General features: G+C 35.5%; 2 pseudogenes; one reads left to right on the forward strand and one right to left on the reverse strand.

The window, feature by feature from the left end:
* The first annotated feature begins 866 nt into the window (after positions 1 to 866).
* LOC125419932 (NAD(P)H-quinone oxidoreductase subunit 2 A, chloroplastic-like) lies at positions 867 to 11,065 on the forward strand (annotated as a pseudogene).
* A 253-nt stretch (positions 11,066 to 11,318) lies between these two features.
* On the reverse strand, positions 11,319 to 17,120 carry LOC125420481 (ATP synthase subunit alpha, chloroplastic-like; annotated as a pseudogene).
* Positions 17,121 to 18,061: the final 941 nt, after the last annotated feature.

Here is an 18,061-nt window from a genome sequence, read left to right on the forward strand (position 1 = left end):
TACAATAAAGTCAGCAGGAAATACAGCAAAACACGGCCAATTTCTCTCTCATGTGCACACCACTTAAATGGCCAGCTTAGCTTCGACCTTGACCAGTTCCCATGAATTTTTAATGATATCAAGTGAATTCAAGAATATTTGACACCATTTCCCGCTATGCAGAATCCATAAATGCACGAAAACTGTTACCCAGGTTCGTATCGACTTTCACCACTTGTATGCTCAAAATAGGCCTTGTATCTTCAGGTATGGACAATCCCTTTAGAGAATGAATTACCCCTAGATAAAGGCATGAAGGTTGTCCTTAAACCTCTTAGCTTGAGCCCTAGTGATCAGCCCTGTCTTAATCCATATCGGGTCAGCACCCTAGTGGGTTGTAGATTGTGTGGGCACGGGCGGATTTGCATCATCAAGTCCCCATTGAAATAGGATCCACACAAGGAAAAGCACTTGCCATTCATTGGTTATTAAGGGCATCCCAAAAGCATACGCAAAAAGGAAGAGACTCATAGAGTGGCAGAGGCAAATAAAGCTTTTGCACATTTTCGTTAATCCATGAACGGGATCTATATAGACACATAGACCCATGGATCCATACATCTTGATCGGAAAAGAATCAATAGAAAAATAAAGAATCAGAATTGATCAATATATTTCTTGAAACAAACTAGAAGGAAAGGAATGACGAAACATAAATCATGGATCTACTAAGCCCTCTGGGGACTTGTTTAAGAATAAGAAAGAGGAATCTCATGTAAATACAATGGAATAAGGTTTGATCCTATTCATGGGGATTCCATAAAAATTCCATTCCAAAAAGTTCGAAACATTGGGATTTTTTGGAGATTGGACGCAGTTACTAATTCATGATCTGGCATGTACATAACGAAAACGTCATTCTCGATTCTATGAGAATTTTTATGAAAGCCTGTCATTTGCTTCTCTTTGATGGAAGTTTTATTTTCCCATTATGTATCCTAATTTTGGGCCTAATTCTTCTTCTAATGATCAATTTAACCTCTGATCAAAAAGATGTACATTGGTTGTATTTCATCTCTTCAACAAGTTTAGTGATACGAACCTAGGACGACCTGCTCCTAAACGCGTATTATATTAGCCCGGATCTAATTATGTTCAAGTTCTAATGGAATTGACCTCAACCCCTAACCAACCTGTGGTTAGAAACCTTGGTATAATGTAGACACCACAATAGGGGATGGAAAAACCTATTGTTAAGTCAAGCTAAAACAACCAATTCACTAATGGTGTTTTAGGTGTCCTCAAAGAACAAAGAGATAATTAATCTCACAAGTATTTTGTCAATTCAAATCAAAGTTGTATTCTTATTGAAAAATAAGCCTTTAAATAGACTTTGAAAGAAATAAAATAAACCCTAAAAACCCTAAGAAAAACCGGCCACGCAATGAAGAGTTCTAGCTTGACCAAATCTTTCCTTTTCCTAATCTAATTAATTAATTCCCTTATTTTCAATTAGGAATTAATTAATTTACAAACAAAATAATAAAAAAAAATTTCCTAAACTTATTTTTTCAATAAATAAATAAATACAAATCCAAAATTAAAGATAGTTTCCTAAAACAAAAAGTAAAAACAAATTAGGAAACTAAATATGGTAATTTTCGGCTAGGTTGATAATGACCCTTCTTTCACCTAATTGCACTCCAAATCAGCTTCAATAGTCTTTGTGGAATGCCAAATAAGCTTATTATGAAGTTCCTCATGTTGCGCTTCGTTAGAACTATGAGAAAAGGCTAATATAGTAAAATACAGTAAAGCCAGCAAAGAATACAGTAAATTTCGGCCGTTCTTCCCCTTGTATGCAAACCACTACGTTGTTCGGCTTTGAAGCTGATTTGGCTGGTTTATATGACTCATCGACCATATGAATTGAACTCATAAGAATGAGGATCCAATTCATACAACCCGACCTCCATATTTGCACTAAAAACGTCACCCGGGCCCGTTTTGGCTTTTATTGCTTGTATGAGTAAAACAGGTCTTGGTTCTTTAGATATGGACAACCCCTCTTGATTATGACTTATTCCTTGGATAAAGACAGCAAGATTGTCCTTGAACTTCTTGGATTGGGCTCTAGTGATTGGCCCCACCTTCATCTGTATTGGATCAGCACCCCAGCGGGTTGTCGATTGAACGGCCTCTGGCGGATTCGCATCATTCCCCTCCTCTTGAAAAGGATTTGCCCTCAAATCAAAGTCATCACCTGCAGCAAAAGGAGACAAATTAGCAACATTGAAGGTGGCACTAACATTATACTCACCCGGTAGATCAAGTTTGTAGGCATTGTCGTTTATCCTCTCCAAAACTTGAAAAGATCCATCACTTCTCGACATGAGTTTTGATTTCCTTTGTTCGGGAAATCTTTCTTTTCTCAAATGCAGCCACACCCAATCTCCAGGTTCAAAGACTATTGGTTTTCGGCCTTGATTAGCCACCTTTGCATATTGCTTGGTCCTCCTCTCAATATTTGCCTTTGTCTAATCATGAATCTGTTTTATAAAATCAACTTTTTATTTTCCATCTAGATTAGCACACTTACTCAAAGGTAAAGGGGTTAGATCTAATGGAGTCAAATGATTAAAACCATAAACAATTTCAAATGGTGTATATTTAGTAGCTGAATGTAAAGACCTATTATAAGCAAATTCAACATGCGGCAAACATTCTTGCCAAGTTCTCAAATATCTACTAATTAAAGCACATAACAAAGCGGACAAGGTTCTATTCACAACTTCGGTTTGCCCATCTATTTGTGGGTGGCAAGTAGTTGAAAATAAAAGCTTAGTACCTAACTCAGCCCACAAAGTTTTCCAAAAATAACTTAAGAATTTAGCATCCCTATCCGAAATAATAGTTCCTGGCATTCCATGCAATCTCACAATTTCCTTGAAAAATAAATTAGCAATATTGGATGCATCATCAGTTTTATTACATGCAATAAAATGTGCCATCTTAGAAAACCTATCTACTACAACAAATATTGAATCCTTACCTGTCTTTGACCTAGGCAAACCAAGAATAAAATCCATAGACAAATCTACCCAAGGATAGGTAGGGATCGACAAAGGCTTGTAGAATCCATGTGACTTCAATGTTGATTTTGTTTTTCGGCACTTCAAACATCTTTCACAAATTCTCTCAACATCTCTCCTCATGTTAGGCCAATAAAAATGTTCTTGCAGCAAGGATAAAGTTTTAAAAACACCAAAATGACCCATTAAACCACCCCCATGTCCTTCCCGAACCAATAATTCCCTAATGCTACGATTAGGCACACAAAGTTTGTTTTCCTTAAACATATACGCCTCAAATATGTAAAATTTATTAAATCCATGTTTCAAACAGATTATAAAAATTTCTCCAAAGTCACTATCATGCTCATAAAGTTCTTTCAATTGTTCAAATCCAAGCAATCTAGCATCTAAGGTAGAAAAGAGTACATACCTTTGCGATAATCAATCGGCAACCACATTTTCCTTACCTTTTTTGTAGCGGATCACATATGGAAAGGTTTCAATAAATTCAATCCACTTGGCATGCCTTTGGTTGAGCTTTTCATGACCCTTAATATACTTCAAAGACTCATGATCCGTATGAATCACAAACTCCTTTGGCATGAGATAATGTTGTCACGTCTCCAAAGCCCTCACCAAAGCATACATCTCCTTGTCGTATGTCGGGTAGTTTAGTGCAGCTCCATTTAATTTTTTGCTAAAGTAGGCTATGGGTCTTCCTTCTTGCATTAAGACAGCTCCAATACCTACACCCGAAGCATCACACTCAATTTCAAAAGTCTTAGAAAAATTTGGCAAAACTAATAAAGGTGCATTACACAATTTTTCTTTCAACAAATTAAAAGATTTTTCTTGTACTTTCCCCCATTTAAAGCCAACATTCTTCTTGACAATTTCATTCAAAGGTTCGGAAATGGTGCTAAAATTCTTGAAAAATCTTCTATAAAAACTTGCCAAGCCATGGAAACTCCTCACTTGGGTGATTTTTGTAGGAACCGGCCACTCTTTGATTGCTTGCACTTTAGCTTGATCCATTTTGATTCCTGCAGCATTTACTACAAATTCTAGAAAAACAAGCTCATCTTTGCAAAAATCACACTTGTTCATGTTTGTAAAAATTCTTTCCTTTCTAAGAACTTGCAAAACTTGCCTAAGTTGATCCACATGCTCATCCAAGTTTCGGCTATACACCAAAATATCATCAAAATAAACAACCACAAATTTACCAATAAATGGATGCATTACATGATTCATAAGCCTCATGAAAGTACTAGGTGCATTAGATAATCCAAAAGGCATAACTAACCATTCATATAGCCCATATTTAGTTTTAAATGCGGTTTTCCATTCATCACCTTCTTTCATTCTAATTTTATGATAACCACTCCTAAGATCAATTTTAGTAAACTTGCAAGCACCATGCAACTCATCAAGCATATCATCTAACCTAGGAATGGGATGTCTATATTTAATGGTGATGTTATTTATAGCCCTACAATGAACACACATTCTCCAAGAACCATCCTTTTTAGGTGCCAACAAAACAGGAATAGCACATGGACTTAAACTCTCACGGATATATCCTTTATCAAGCAAATCACTTACCTGTTTTTGCAGCTCCTTTGTTTCCTTGGGATTGCTTCTATATGCTGGTCTATTTGGCATGGCAGCCCCTGGGACAAAGTCAATTTGATGTTTTATCCCTTGAATAGATGGTAGTCCACTTGGAATCTCATTCGGAAAAACATCTCCAAATTCCTTCAAAAGAGAAATCATTGAACTTGGCAATTCAAGTTCTTCAAGGTTAGTTTGATCATTAAAATAATTTTCTTTATATATTATGATCAGCAAAAAATAATTTTCTTTATATATCATGATCAGCAAGGGTTTCGTACATTCAATAGCCTTATTAATATCCCCAAAACTCAAATAAAAATTCTGATTTTTCCTCTCTTTTATTTCTTTTCTTTTTCTTCCCTCGGTTTGGCTCTCATAGGTGGAAATTTCCAGATTTTTGGTGCTCTCGGGTTTGCTCTCTTTTCTCACCCCCCTCTTGGCTTTCTCTTGGTTTTTCCACTCGATTTGGGTTCTAGAAAGCTAATCTTGATCAGCAACCTCAATCTCACCTTCTTGAAAGGATGGTGAAGCCGTTGGTGCCATACTTGTTTTCTCCTTGAGTTTTTCGGCCTCCCTCCTTTGTTGCATTTGTTGTTGATCTTTGTAGACCTCCTTGGGAGTCAATGGCTCCAGCTTGATTTTCTTCCCTTTAAACCTGAAAACAACACTATTTTCTCGACCGAATTGAGTTGCATCTTTGTCAAATTGCCATGGTCTACCTAGTAAAATATGTCCGGCATGCATTGGTACAATGTCACACAAGACAACATCCTCATACCTACCTATATTAAATTTAACTTTGGCTTGCTTATTTACCCTCATCTCACCACTATCATTTAACCATTGTAACCTATAGGGTTCTGGATCTTTAATTGTTTTCAAGCCTAATTTATCAACTATAAGATTACTTATCATGTTGGTACAACTCCCACTATCTATAATCATGCTACAAATCTTACCTTGTATTTCGCAGCGAGTGTGGAAGATGTTTTCTCTTTGTATCTGCTCTTCATCTTTGTAGACAGCAAGTATTCTCCTTGGAACCAAGCTCAACTCGGCATTAGATGTGTCTACTGGTTCGGCTTCATCATCATTGCAATCCTCCTCTTGCTCGGTTTCAGCTTCACCTCTTCACTTGCAGATTCCAGCTCACCATCACCCTTTAATACCATGATTCTTCTATTGGCTGGCCATGTGTCCTCTTCCTTGGCACTTAAAACAAATTATTTCTCTAGATTTTTTAGGTTTAGGATCAGATTTTATCTCACCTCTAAGTGCTTGGATAGATTCGATCTTGGCCTCCCTTTTTGACTGGTTGGTACTTTCTTCTCCAGCTTTCGGTTTTGGTTTGATTTCATTAGCTGAATTGTTTCTCCAGCCACTTGAATTGAATCTCCCACTGCTGGAAACACCTCCAAGCCGTGACCCTACACCCCTCCTCTTAAATTGGTGCTCAAGTTTAATGGCAACATGCAACATCTCCTCCAACTCCAAGTATTGTTGCAATTCAAGCTGGTTGGCAATGTCACGATTCAAACCACCAAGAAATCTTGCCATTGTTGCCTCCCTATCCTCATTCATATTCAGCCTCATCATGATCATCTCCATCTCTTTGTAATAATCCTCCATGAACCTACTTCCTTGAGACAAAGATTGAAGCCTTTGATGGAGCAACCTATGGTAATGTGATGGCACAAACCGCTTTCTCATGGCTCCTTTCATTTGTCACCATGTTGTGATCAAGTCATCACCAACTCTTCTCCATTGCTACCAACTTCACCTTCTGACCCTCCGAATAATTATGGCAGTCGAATATCATCTCCATCTTTTCTTCCCACACCAAATATGCCTCGGGAACACTTTTTCCCATGAATGGTGGGATGTTGATCTTGACATTGCTAAGATTATCATCTGTTTCTTCCCTCCTATACCTTGCTTGGCCAGCTTTCTCTTGGACAGCAAAGGTTTCATCCATGCCTTCCTCAAAATCTCCACCGAAATTCTCCTCCTCAAATTCCTCTCTCAATCTCTCACGGCCTCCTCGTCCTCGACCTCCACCTTCATGGAATTCTTGCCTATTTCTTGTGTTTGGCATTCCTTGGGAAACTTCTAGCCATCCCATCCTTTGATTCATGTCCTCAACTTGAGCACTCACCCACTGTAATTGTTCCAAAACAACTTTCAAATCCGTTTGCTCACCACTCCTGGTAGCTCGTGGATCACCATGAAATCCTACGGACTCTTCTTCATTAATTCTCAGTGGTGTGTCTCCTCTTCTTATTCTAGAATCTGCCATGTTAGTAAAATAATAAAATAAATCCTCACAATATTCACTCCCTCACGTGTTTCACTCAAACAAGGTCTCGACACTCGTGTTTGCACACTAGTTTCGGATTTTACCCTCTTTTAAGCTCACATTCTCTTGCCTTTTTGCACTCAAAAAATTATCTCAAAGTTCTAATTAAAACACTCTCAACACAGCAATTAGATCACAAGTATGTTTTAATTAAACTTATCAAGCAAAAATAAACAAATACCGAACGGAATGAGAATACCTACTTTCGGTTTTTCTAGGTAAAATAAAGCAAAAAACTTTGGAATTTTGAAGAACTGGACCAGATGGTAATAGATTATGAGTTCAATAATAAAATTATAGAAAAATAAATTCAAATACGAACAAGAATCAAAGAGAACGAAAATATAGAAAAGTTGTTGGTTATTGTTCTTTGTAATTCAAGTTTCTGTATCAAATCCTTTAACTAATTTTAATCAAAATAATTTAGCACTCAAACTCAATTATCCAGCAGCAAAAATAACTCTCCAGAAACTCCAAATATGGAATAAATAATCAATGAAGCAGTACTTACAAGAAATTTCCAGCAACAAACTTCAAACACCAATTTTCAACAAACCGATATATATATATATTTTTTATATTCAGCCTTCTTCTTTTTTTTTTTTTTCTCTCTTTTTCACTCACTGAATATCAAACACAACTGCAGTAGCAAGAATAAACAACAAATTTGCAATTCCAAATCCAAAAATTCACCAAAACCCGTGACCTCCAAATAAACACAAATGTGCAGTTTTTTTTTTTTTATAAAAAAAAATGCTGCCGCAAACTCTTTTATTATTATTTTTTTTTAATAGATGAATGCATATATTTAAGACTAAAATAGCAAAGAAAAATCAACAATAACCAAAATAAAAGAACAATGATGAAAGACAACCAACAAACTACGAAACAAAAAATACAGTAAAACTAGGAAACCTAATTCAACTAGGAATGATTTTTTTTTTCATTTTTTATTTTTTTAAATGCAGAGTATGGGATGGATGCAACCTGAACCTAATGCTAAAATTGCAAAATAACACAAAAACAAATAAAGCAAATAAAGATAGATCAAACCTGAACAAAATTTGGCTCTGATACCAAATGATACAAAACTAGGACGACCTACTCCTAAACCCGTATTATATTAGCCCGGATCTAATTATGTTCAAGTTCTAATGGAATTGACCTCAACCCCTAACCAACCTAAGGTTAGAAACCTCGGTATAATGTAGACGCCACAATAGGGGATGGAAAAACCTATTGATAAATCAGGCTAAAACAACCAATTCACTAATGGTGTTTTAGGTGTTCCCAAAGAACAAAGAGATAATTAGTCTCACAAGTATTTTCTCAATTCAAATCAAAGTTGTATGCTTATTGAAAAATAAGCCTTTAAAGAGGCTTTGAAAGAAACAAAATAAACCCTAAAAACCCTAGGAAAAATCGGCCACACAATGAAGAGTTCTAGCTTGACCGAATCTTTCTTTTTCCTAATCTAATTAATTAATTCCCTTATTTTCAATTAGGAATTAATTAATTTACAAACAAAATAATAAAATAAAAACTTTCCTAAACTTATTTGTTCAATAAATAAATAAATACAAATCCAAAATTAAAGATAGTTTCCTAAAACAAAAAGTAAAAACAAATTAGGAAACTAAATATGGTAATTTTCGGCTAGGTTGATAATGCCAAATAAGCTTATTATGAAGTTCCTCACGTTGCCCTTGCTTAGAAATATGAGAGAAGGCTAATACAGTAAAATACAGTAAAGCCAGCAAAGAATACAGCAAATTTTGGCCTTTCTTCCCCTTGTGTACAAACCACTATGTTGTTCGGCTTTGAAGCTGCTTTGGCTGGTTTCTATGACTCATCCACCATATGAATTGAACTCATACGAATGGGGACCCTATTCATACAACCCGACCTCCATATTGGCACTAAAAACATCACCTGGGCCTGTTTTGGCTTCTATTGCTTGTATGAGTAAAAGAGGCCTTGGTTCTTTAGATATGGAGAACCCCTCTTGATTATGACTTATTCCTTCAATAAAAACAGCAAGATTGTCCTTGAACTTCTTGGCTTTGGCTCTAGTGATCGGCCCCACCTTCATCTGTATTGGATCAGCACCCTAGTGGGTTGTCGGTTGAACGGTCTTGGGCGGATTCATATCATTTAGTAATGAGCATAACGACCCTATTGTTCTAGTGGACAGAAGAACCTATGATTAGCTTTTTGGGAAATTTCCAAACGAACAATTTCAATGAAATCTTTCAATTTCTTATTTTACTATGTTCAACTTTATGTATTCCTCCAAAATGTTTCAGTTTATGCTTCTACCTGTTATCTAGATATACCACGAAAGATGTATGGTCTACTGAGGCTACTACGAAATATTTACTCATGGGTGGGGCAAGCTCTTCTATTTTGGTTCATGGTTTCTCTTGGCTATATGGTTCATCCGGGTAAGAGATCGAGCTTCAAGAAATAGTGAATGGTCTTATCAATACACAAATGTATAACTCCCCAGGAATTTCAATTTCGCGTATATTCATCACTATAGGAATTGGGTTCAAGCTTTCCCCAGCCCCTTCTCATCAATGGACTGCTGACGTATACGAAAGAGTGCAGTTCATTTGATAAAATCCTACCTCTCTATCTATCTCTAAGATGTTTGGATTTTTCAAAACTCCATGGACCTGCAGAAGAGAAATGCTATCCCAACTCGGACCAAGACATAACTTTTACTTGTTCGAATAACAATTAAGGTGAAGCAGGGTCAGGAACAACGAATCTCTTTATGATAAAGAGATTCATTTTGTAAGTTCGTTGTCACGGGTAGTTCCTACAAAGGATCGGACTAATGACGTATACAATACTTGAATTCTTGATGTAGATTCTACATAGTCGGTTCTCATCCTTCAGAGACTATGAGTGTAATAGGAGCATTTGTCGATAAAAGGATCACCCAAAGATGATCATCTTATGGCTATTGAGAACGAATCAACTTAGATGGTTCTATTTCTCAATCTTTGTGACTTGCTCTTATGGAACCAAGGTAGAAAAGATTGAGAACAATTAGTCATTCACAACCATTGATAAAGGATTCCTTGAAATGTTAAGGATTAGTAATCCTTTTTAGAAATCAAATGGATTCGTTCTTATACATACACGAGGCAAGTAATCAAAAAAGAAAGAAGATGAGTTCTTCTTTCTTTTATCACTTAGGAGCCGTGCGAGATGAAAGTATCATGCATGGTTTTGAATGAGAGAAAGAAGTGAGGAATCCTCCTTTTGACTCTAACTCTCCCACTCCAGTTGTTGCTTTTCTTTCTGTTACTTCGAAAGTAGCTGCTTCCGCTTCAGCCACTCGAATTTTTGATATTCCTTCTTATTTCTCATCAAACGAATGGCATCTTCTTTTGGAAATCCTAGCTATTCTTAGCATTATATTAGGGAAGTCATTGCTATTACTCAAACAAGCATGAAACATATGCTTGCGTATTCGTCCATAGGTCAAATTGGATATGTAATTACTGGAATAATTGTTGGAGACTCAACTGGTGGATATGCAAGCATGATAACTTATAAGCTGTTCTATATCTCCACGAATCTAAGAACTTTTGCTTACACTGTATCATTTGGTCTACGTACTGGAATTGATAACATTAGAGATTATGCAGGATTATACATGAAATATCCTTTTTTGGCTCTCTCTTTCGCCCTATGTCTCTTATCCTTAGGAGGTCTTCCTCTACTAGCAGGTTTTTTCGGAAAACTTCATTTATTCTGGTGTGGATGGCAGGCATGCCTATATTTCTTGGTTTCAATAGGACTCCTTATGAGCATTGTTTCTATCTACTATTATCTAAAAATAATCAAGTTCTTAATGAATAGACGAAACTGAGACATAACCTCTCACATGTAAAATTATAGAAGATCCCCTTTAAGATCAAACAATTCCATTAAATTGAGTATGATTGTATGTGTCATAACATCTACTATACCAGAAATATCAATGAACCCAATTATTGAAATTGCTCAAGATACCCTGTTTTAGCTTTTAGAATCTATTTCTTAGTTCAAGATCCATTTTACTAACTGGAATCAAATAATTAGTAGATCTGTTCCGCCCAAAATGGGAATGGGCTAGGGTTATGAACTTATAATCTATAATCTGATGATCGAGTCGATTTTATGATTATATGTTCATTCCATACCAGACCAGACCAGAATAGGGTTATATACATTTTAATTATGAGAAGGGGTCATTCGAGCGTATCTAAATAGATACTATATTTACGTATGGATCCCTACGTCATTACATTCCATTTAGGATTAGGAATAGGCGTAATCACACATGCTTTTAACATATCTCTCGTTATTTGGGACCCTATCCACCTAACCTATTTGGGCTTTTATTGAATCGAGAAATAGGTTTGATTGTCCATCATTTTTATGTAATATATAAATATAAGATAAGGCAACCTCCAGATAATTCAAATCGAAGCGATTGGATCTCCGATTCCAGCCTATATGACATGACCGATCAATAGAAATACTCTAACACTCCACCTTTGTCGTATATTCCATACATCACAATAGAAAGATATCATATTCATGGAATATGATTCACTTTCAAGATGCCTTAGTGGTGAAAAGGTAGACACGTGAGACTCAAAATCTCGTGCTAAAGAGCGTGGAGGTTTGAGTCCTCTTCAAGGCATAATATTGAATATTGAGAATGCTCAATGAATTTTGATCTAAGATTTCAACTATTCCATGTTTCAGTAGTAGTATATTATTCCTTAGAGGTAAGGTCCAAAATATGGAAGAAACGGGTGTTTCCACAACATTACCACTCAGTCAATTCTGTTCCACTTAATCCCTGTTTCATAGCCACATATCTTTTCGGCTAAGCAACGGGAAACCTTTCTCGTGTTACATGAATCCAATTTTCATTTCATCGGGGAAAAGCCATCTTTTTCTCAACAATGTCTTTGTCATTTGATCCATAGTGTTCCATTAGATTGGAACAGCTTTGATAAATACTGAGAACTCTCTGATGGAGTATTAAAATGGAAAAATCCATTAGACAATGAACTATTGGTTTTAAGCCATCTCTGGCGATGACTTAACAATTCGAAGTACTTTTCTTGCGTATTCTTGATAAACCAGCGTTTATATATAGATGTAGGAGGATTTGTTTGGGAAGTAAGAAGCCCCTTTGACATCTCTTTATATGCAAAGAATTCTCGATGTAAAAACACAGAGACAACGGGCTGATCTTTGAATAGGAAAAAGAGTGGACCTACAGGGTCCCAAATGAATTGGCTTATTCGAAAAAAGCCTTGTTCTTTGGAAGATCTATCTCGTTCTAGTACTACATGGTTCCACTCTGCAAGAACTCCGAATCATTCTCTTGAAACCCATCCTCTTCATTATAAATGATCTACTTGCCCCGAAATGACCTAGCCCGATAGGAAAATCCCAATTCATTAGGCCTTTCGATATAATCAAATAGAAAGCCTCAAGGGCACCATATTCTAGGAGCCCAAACTATATGACTGAATAAATCCTCCTCTATCTGTTGTGGATTGAGGACTCCTTCTCCTTCTCCTTCTTCAAATTTCAATTTGTATTGTTCACAAAGAAATCTTTGATCAACAATAGAACAAGATCTATTTTACATCATATCTAAGGGATTCCTTGGTTCAGGCCGAAGGAGCAATGTCCCTCGATCATTATCAAATTGGCTACAATCTTTTTCTGTCCATGAGGATCCCACCAAAGCGTCTTCTACTTCTAATAGGCCATGAACTAAATCAGAATCATTCTCAATGAGTCCAGAAGAAGTGATCCCATGTTTTTCATCGAGTCAGGGTAGAGACCAAAGGTCTTGAGCGACCAATCCTGCAGAACAACTCAAAAGATAAAGAAGTATCATTAATTTCTTCAAGCTTGTTCTAAGTGCGAAGTACCATTTGCATAAATAAGAATACCTTTCGTTACATGATTTCTTCTTCATATAGATAGATATAAGATCTATGGAGCAACTACTTAGAAGTACATTTTGTGCAACAGCCCTTCCTATCTTATAGAAAAGGATCCTATGATCCTAAACCGATCTTACCTGGGATTGCAAATCCCAAGTTTGTCTACAAATTGTAGATCTAATTATATTAGTGTCTATAATTGATTTCTTTTGTGTAATACTAATCGATAGGGCCTGATTGGTAAGTGCTACAAGATCTCATACATTGGAACCCATGGTTATGGACCCGAATCCATTAGTATGGAACATTTTATTTTCAAAGTGAAATCCCCTAGTTTATGAAAGAGTGAAAAAGTGCTTTCGTTGTTGTGGAATAAGAAGCCTTCATATCTTAATGCATGTATTTAATTTATTCGGAGCTATTAGAGTAGGATCCACTTTTTGGGGAATATGAGTCGAAGCAATAACAAGAATATTTCTAGTGGAACATCTTTCACAACCCCTGGAGGGATAGTTCACTAATAGACCAAGGGATAAGTAATTCAACTCACTCACATCCAGACCATGAATGTTTGGAATCCATATTATGCAAGGAGACATTGCTTTTGCTAATTCGAATTGAAGGGTGATATAAAATCGATCTATTTTTGGCATCATATCCATAGATAAATTCAACAGCTATTACAAGTAGTAGTACAAAGAGCGAAACAAATAGCTCTCGTGGCCCAGAAAAAAAAAAGTTTGGAGCATTAAAAGCTTGTATCCATAGAACATCTGACGTAACATAGATAATGAGTAAATAGGAGTTAATATCATTCTAATTGCCATTACAAAAGTAATTACTATTTTTGTAATTAAAAGATATTTTTGGCTAGTAAGTATTCCAAAAAATACTATCAATTCTGCAACAAAACCGCTCATGCCCGGTAATGCAAGAGAAGCCATCGATAAGATATTGAAAGTCATGAATATTTTTGGAATTGTGGTAGCCATTTCGTCCATTTTCTCGAGATAAATAAGATGTATTCTATCATAACTCATTCCTGCCAACAAAAAAAGCGCAGCACCAATAAATCCATGAGAGATTATTTGTAAAATGGCTCCATTGAGTTCTGTATCGTTTATAGAACCAATTCCTATAAATATGAAACCCACATGTGATACAGAGGAATAAGGTATTCTTGTTTGAAAATTATGTTGCCCCGGAGATGTTGAAGCTGCATAGATTATTAGAATTGTACCAACTATGATCAACCAAGGAGAAAAGATAGAATGAGCATGAGGTAATAATTGCATATTTATCCGAACCACTCCATACACTCCCATTTTTAATGATATTCCAGCTAGAAGCATACAAGTACTGTAATGTGCTTCTCCATGGGTGTCTAGTAACCATGTATGTAAGGGTATAATCGGCAATTTAACAGTATAAGCAATAAAAAATCCAATATAAAAAATGATTTCCAGTCTTACAGGATATGATTGATTAGCTGATGTTTCAAAATTTAATGTTGGTTCATTAAAACCAGATAAACCAATACCTATAACTCCTATTAATAAAAAAACAGAAGCTCTTGCAGTGTACAAAATAAATTTTGTAGCTGAAAACAAACATTTCTTTTCGCCCCATATGGATAGAAGTAGATAAACTGGAATTAATTCTAACTCCCACATGATGAAAAAAAGTAAAAGGTCTTGAGAAGAAAATGGTCCTATTTGAATGCTATACATTGCTAACATCAGGAAATGGAATAATCGAGAATCTCGAGTCACCGGCCGAGCCGCTAAAGTAGCTAAAATAGTGATTAATCCTGTCAGTAAAATAGGTCCTATAGAAATTCCATCTATTCCCAATCTCTAGTAAAAATTAAAAAAATGGATCCATTTATAATTCTCTGTAAGTTGGATTAATGGATTGTCCAATTGGAAATGATACTCAAATGTATAGGTTATTAGAAGGAGTTCTATTATGCATATACAAATAGTATACCACCTAATTACCTTATTCACTCTATGAAGGAGAAAGAAAATTAAAGAACTCGTAGATATTGGCAAAACTACAACTATCGTTAACCAAGGAAAATCATTTGTGGTAAAAACAAGATACACTTGGACCAGAAAAACCCGTGCTCAAAAATATAAAATAAAATATATTATTTTGAGCATGGGTTTTTGTTGGTAAAAAAATAAATATGTTGAAGTAAGGTTTTATGAAACGTATCAATAAGCTAGCCCCATACTTTGAGTTGTGTCATGCCATAAATAAACTTAAACACTCAAGAAATCCACTGGACAGTTAAATTCACATCTTTTACAGCCGACATAGTCCTCTGTTCTATGAGAAAAAAAGAAAAAATAGAAATAATGAGAAAAAAATAATATTTATTATTAATAATAAATAAAAAAACCTCTTTGAGTTCATCCGAAAAAGGCCCTTTATTTTCATGGCTTGGCCTAGTCAATACTTAGCCGGACCGGACCTCTTTTGTTTTATTCAATCGTAATAAGATAAAATGATTTATTTAATTTGAAAACAATTAGTTTGAAAACAAAACAAAAAGTCTTGTTATTGAAACAACAAAAGTCATAAAAAGACATGCTTTGATATAGAATCAAAGCGAGATTTCTTATCTTCTTTATTTTCCCTTTTTTTTTTTTTGTATACTGATATTTTACTGAAATAAAAATATGTATATAATAAAAAATGGAACTATGGATTTGTGCACGATGCATTTTTTTTCTAATCCTATCTTTTGATTGCGCCTGAGTTTCTTGTTCGACAAAAAGTCCATTTATATACAATAATTGGATTGGAGCGGGTATAATTTAGTGGTAAAAGTGTGATTCATTCTATTAACCCCCGAATAGTTAAGGGGTTTTCCACATATTCATTTCTTCCGAATAATAAATGTGAAAGGAAAATAAATATATAAAAAATTGGCCTCTTGCCAATTGATTTTGAGTAACTTTATCGAGATCAGAAGCAAATTGTGCAAAGGCTTCTAATTCAACGAATTACACCAATTCCAATTTTGATTTGCCAGCTACTTGTTTCATGGCTTTAATTTGAGCTGTGAACCGTACGCTGGATGCAGAAATACCCACATTAATAGCAGGTCTAATTCCGGCATTGAATAGATCGGTGGATAAGAATATTTGTCCATCTGTAATGGAAATTACATTAGTAGGAATATAAGCCGAAACATCTCCCTTCACCTAAATGGGAACTTGATTTAGCAGCTCTTTCCAAAAGGCGTGAATGCAAATAAAAAACATCTCCCAGATAAGCTTCTCGGCTCGGTGGTCTGAGTAATAAAAGAGACATTTGGTGATAACCTGTGCTTGTTTTGAGAGATCATCATAAATAATTGAAGTGTGTTGTTTGCGGTACATAAAATAGTCAACTAAAGCAGCTCCTGTATAAGGAGCGAGGTATTGTAATGTAGTCGGAGATTCGGCCATTTCAGCTACCATAATAGTGTAATCCATTGCTCCCCTTTCCTGTAAAGCAGTCACCACCTGAGCCATAGAAGATGCTTTTTGACCAATAGCTACATAAACGCATATTACATTTTGCCCTTGTTGATTGAGAATCGTATCTGTGGGTACTACTATTTTACCGGTTTACCTGTCCCCAATAATTAATTCTCGCCGACCACATCCTATAAGAATCATCGAATCAATAGCAATAAGTCCTGTTTGAAGACGCTTATATACCGAACATCTCAAAATAATACCCGAGGCGGGAGATTCAATTAATCACCTCGACCATCAATAGGATTAGCCAGAGCATTTATAACACGGCCCAAAGAAGCCTCACTTACAGGGACCTGAGCAATTCGTCATGTTGCTTTTACAAAACTTCTCTCTTGTGTTATTAAACCGTCACCAATTAATACAACACTGACATTATTTGATTCCAAATTCAGAGCAATGCCTATCATACCTTCTTCAAATTCTAATAATTCCCCATCATTACTTCTTCAAGACCATAAATACGAGCAATGCCATTGCCTACTTGGAGTATAGTATCGGTATTTAAAATCTTTACTTCTGTATTATATTGTTCAATATGTTCATGAATAATGTTACTAATTTCATATGCTCGAATAGTTACCATGACTATTTCTTAATTCTTTAATTTTGTTTGAAAGAAAAATAATGCCTGCAGTAGAAAGACTAACCTTTTATTTCTTTCATCGTTCCAAACATGCCAATATTAGTATTGGTGGTATGGAAATGTAACTCGGTGTTCAAACAACTATTCAAAGTTCATAGAGCCCCATGTAAGGCTTGTTGGAAAACCTGTTGTCGAACTTGATTAACAGCCTTTTGTTGTTCAAAATGAATGCTTTCATTTTTGTAATTTTCTAATTGTTCCAAGGTTTTATAAGTTGAATTAATCAAATTCAATTATTCTCGTTCTATTTCAGAGAATCCATTCGCTTGAAATTGATCCGCTTCCATTTTTACTTTCCACAAGCGGGACTGGGTTTTTTCCAATCATTGAACGACCCCCCCGCGTAGTTCTTCCGAATTTTGAATAGTCTTCAAGATTTGTTGTTTTTGATTATCTAATAAATCACTTAATGAAACTAGATTATATTTCCATTCATTTCAAAACTTCCAGATCCCTTCCCGAACCAAACATGAATCTTTAGATTCATTTGGCTCTCACGCCCAATTACTTATGTATGGGGGAAGCTCTCTAGCTTTTTTTAATGTAATGAACCTAGCCTCTTTTCTCTATTCATATTTGCGAAAGTATAGAAACTGATCACTAATCCAAGAACATAATATTCGGAGGACTCTTCTAACCAAACAAATAATTGTCAGCAAAGTTGGTTTTTTTTTTTTTTTCCTGCCAAATCCAAATAATTCTTTTACTTTATACACAGGTCATCGATTCAACATTGGATATAAAAGATAAAAAAAAAGGGGGAGAAATATCCATTTTTCTAAATTTTGACAATCAAATGCAAATAACGGGTTCAAATCATTTTTTTATCGACATGAGTGTTTTATATAGGAAAAAAATTCCAACACTTTGAAACCATTTAT

This window comes from Ziziphus jujuba, chromosome 11 (assembly GCF_031755915.1).
Source record: "Ziziphus jujuba cultivar Dongzao chromosome 11, ASM3175591v1".
Classification (NCBI taxonomy): Eukaryota; Viridiplantae; Streptophyta; class Magnoliopsida; order Rosales; family Rhamnaceae; genus Ziziphus; species Ziziphus jujuba.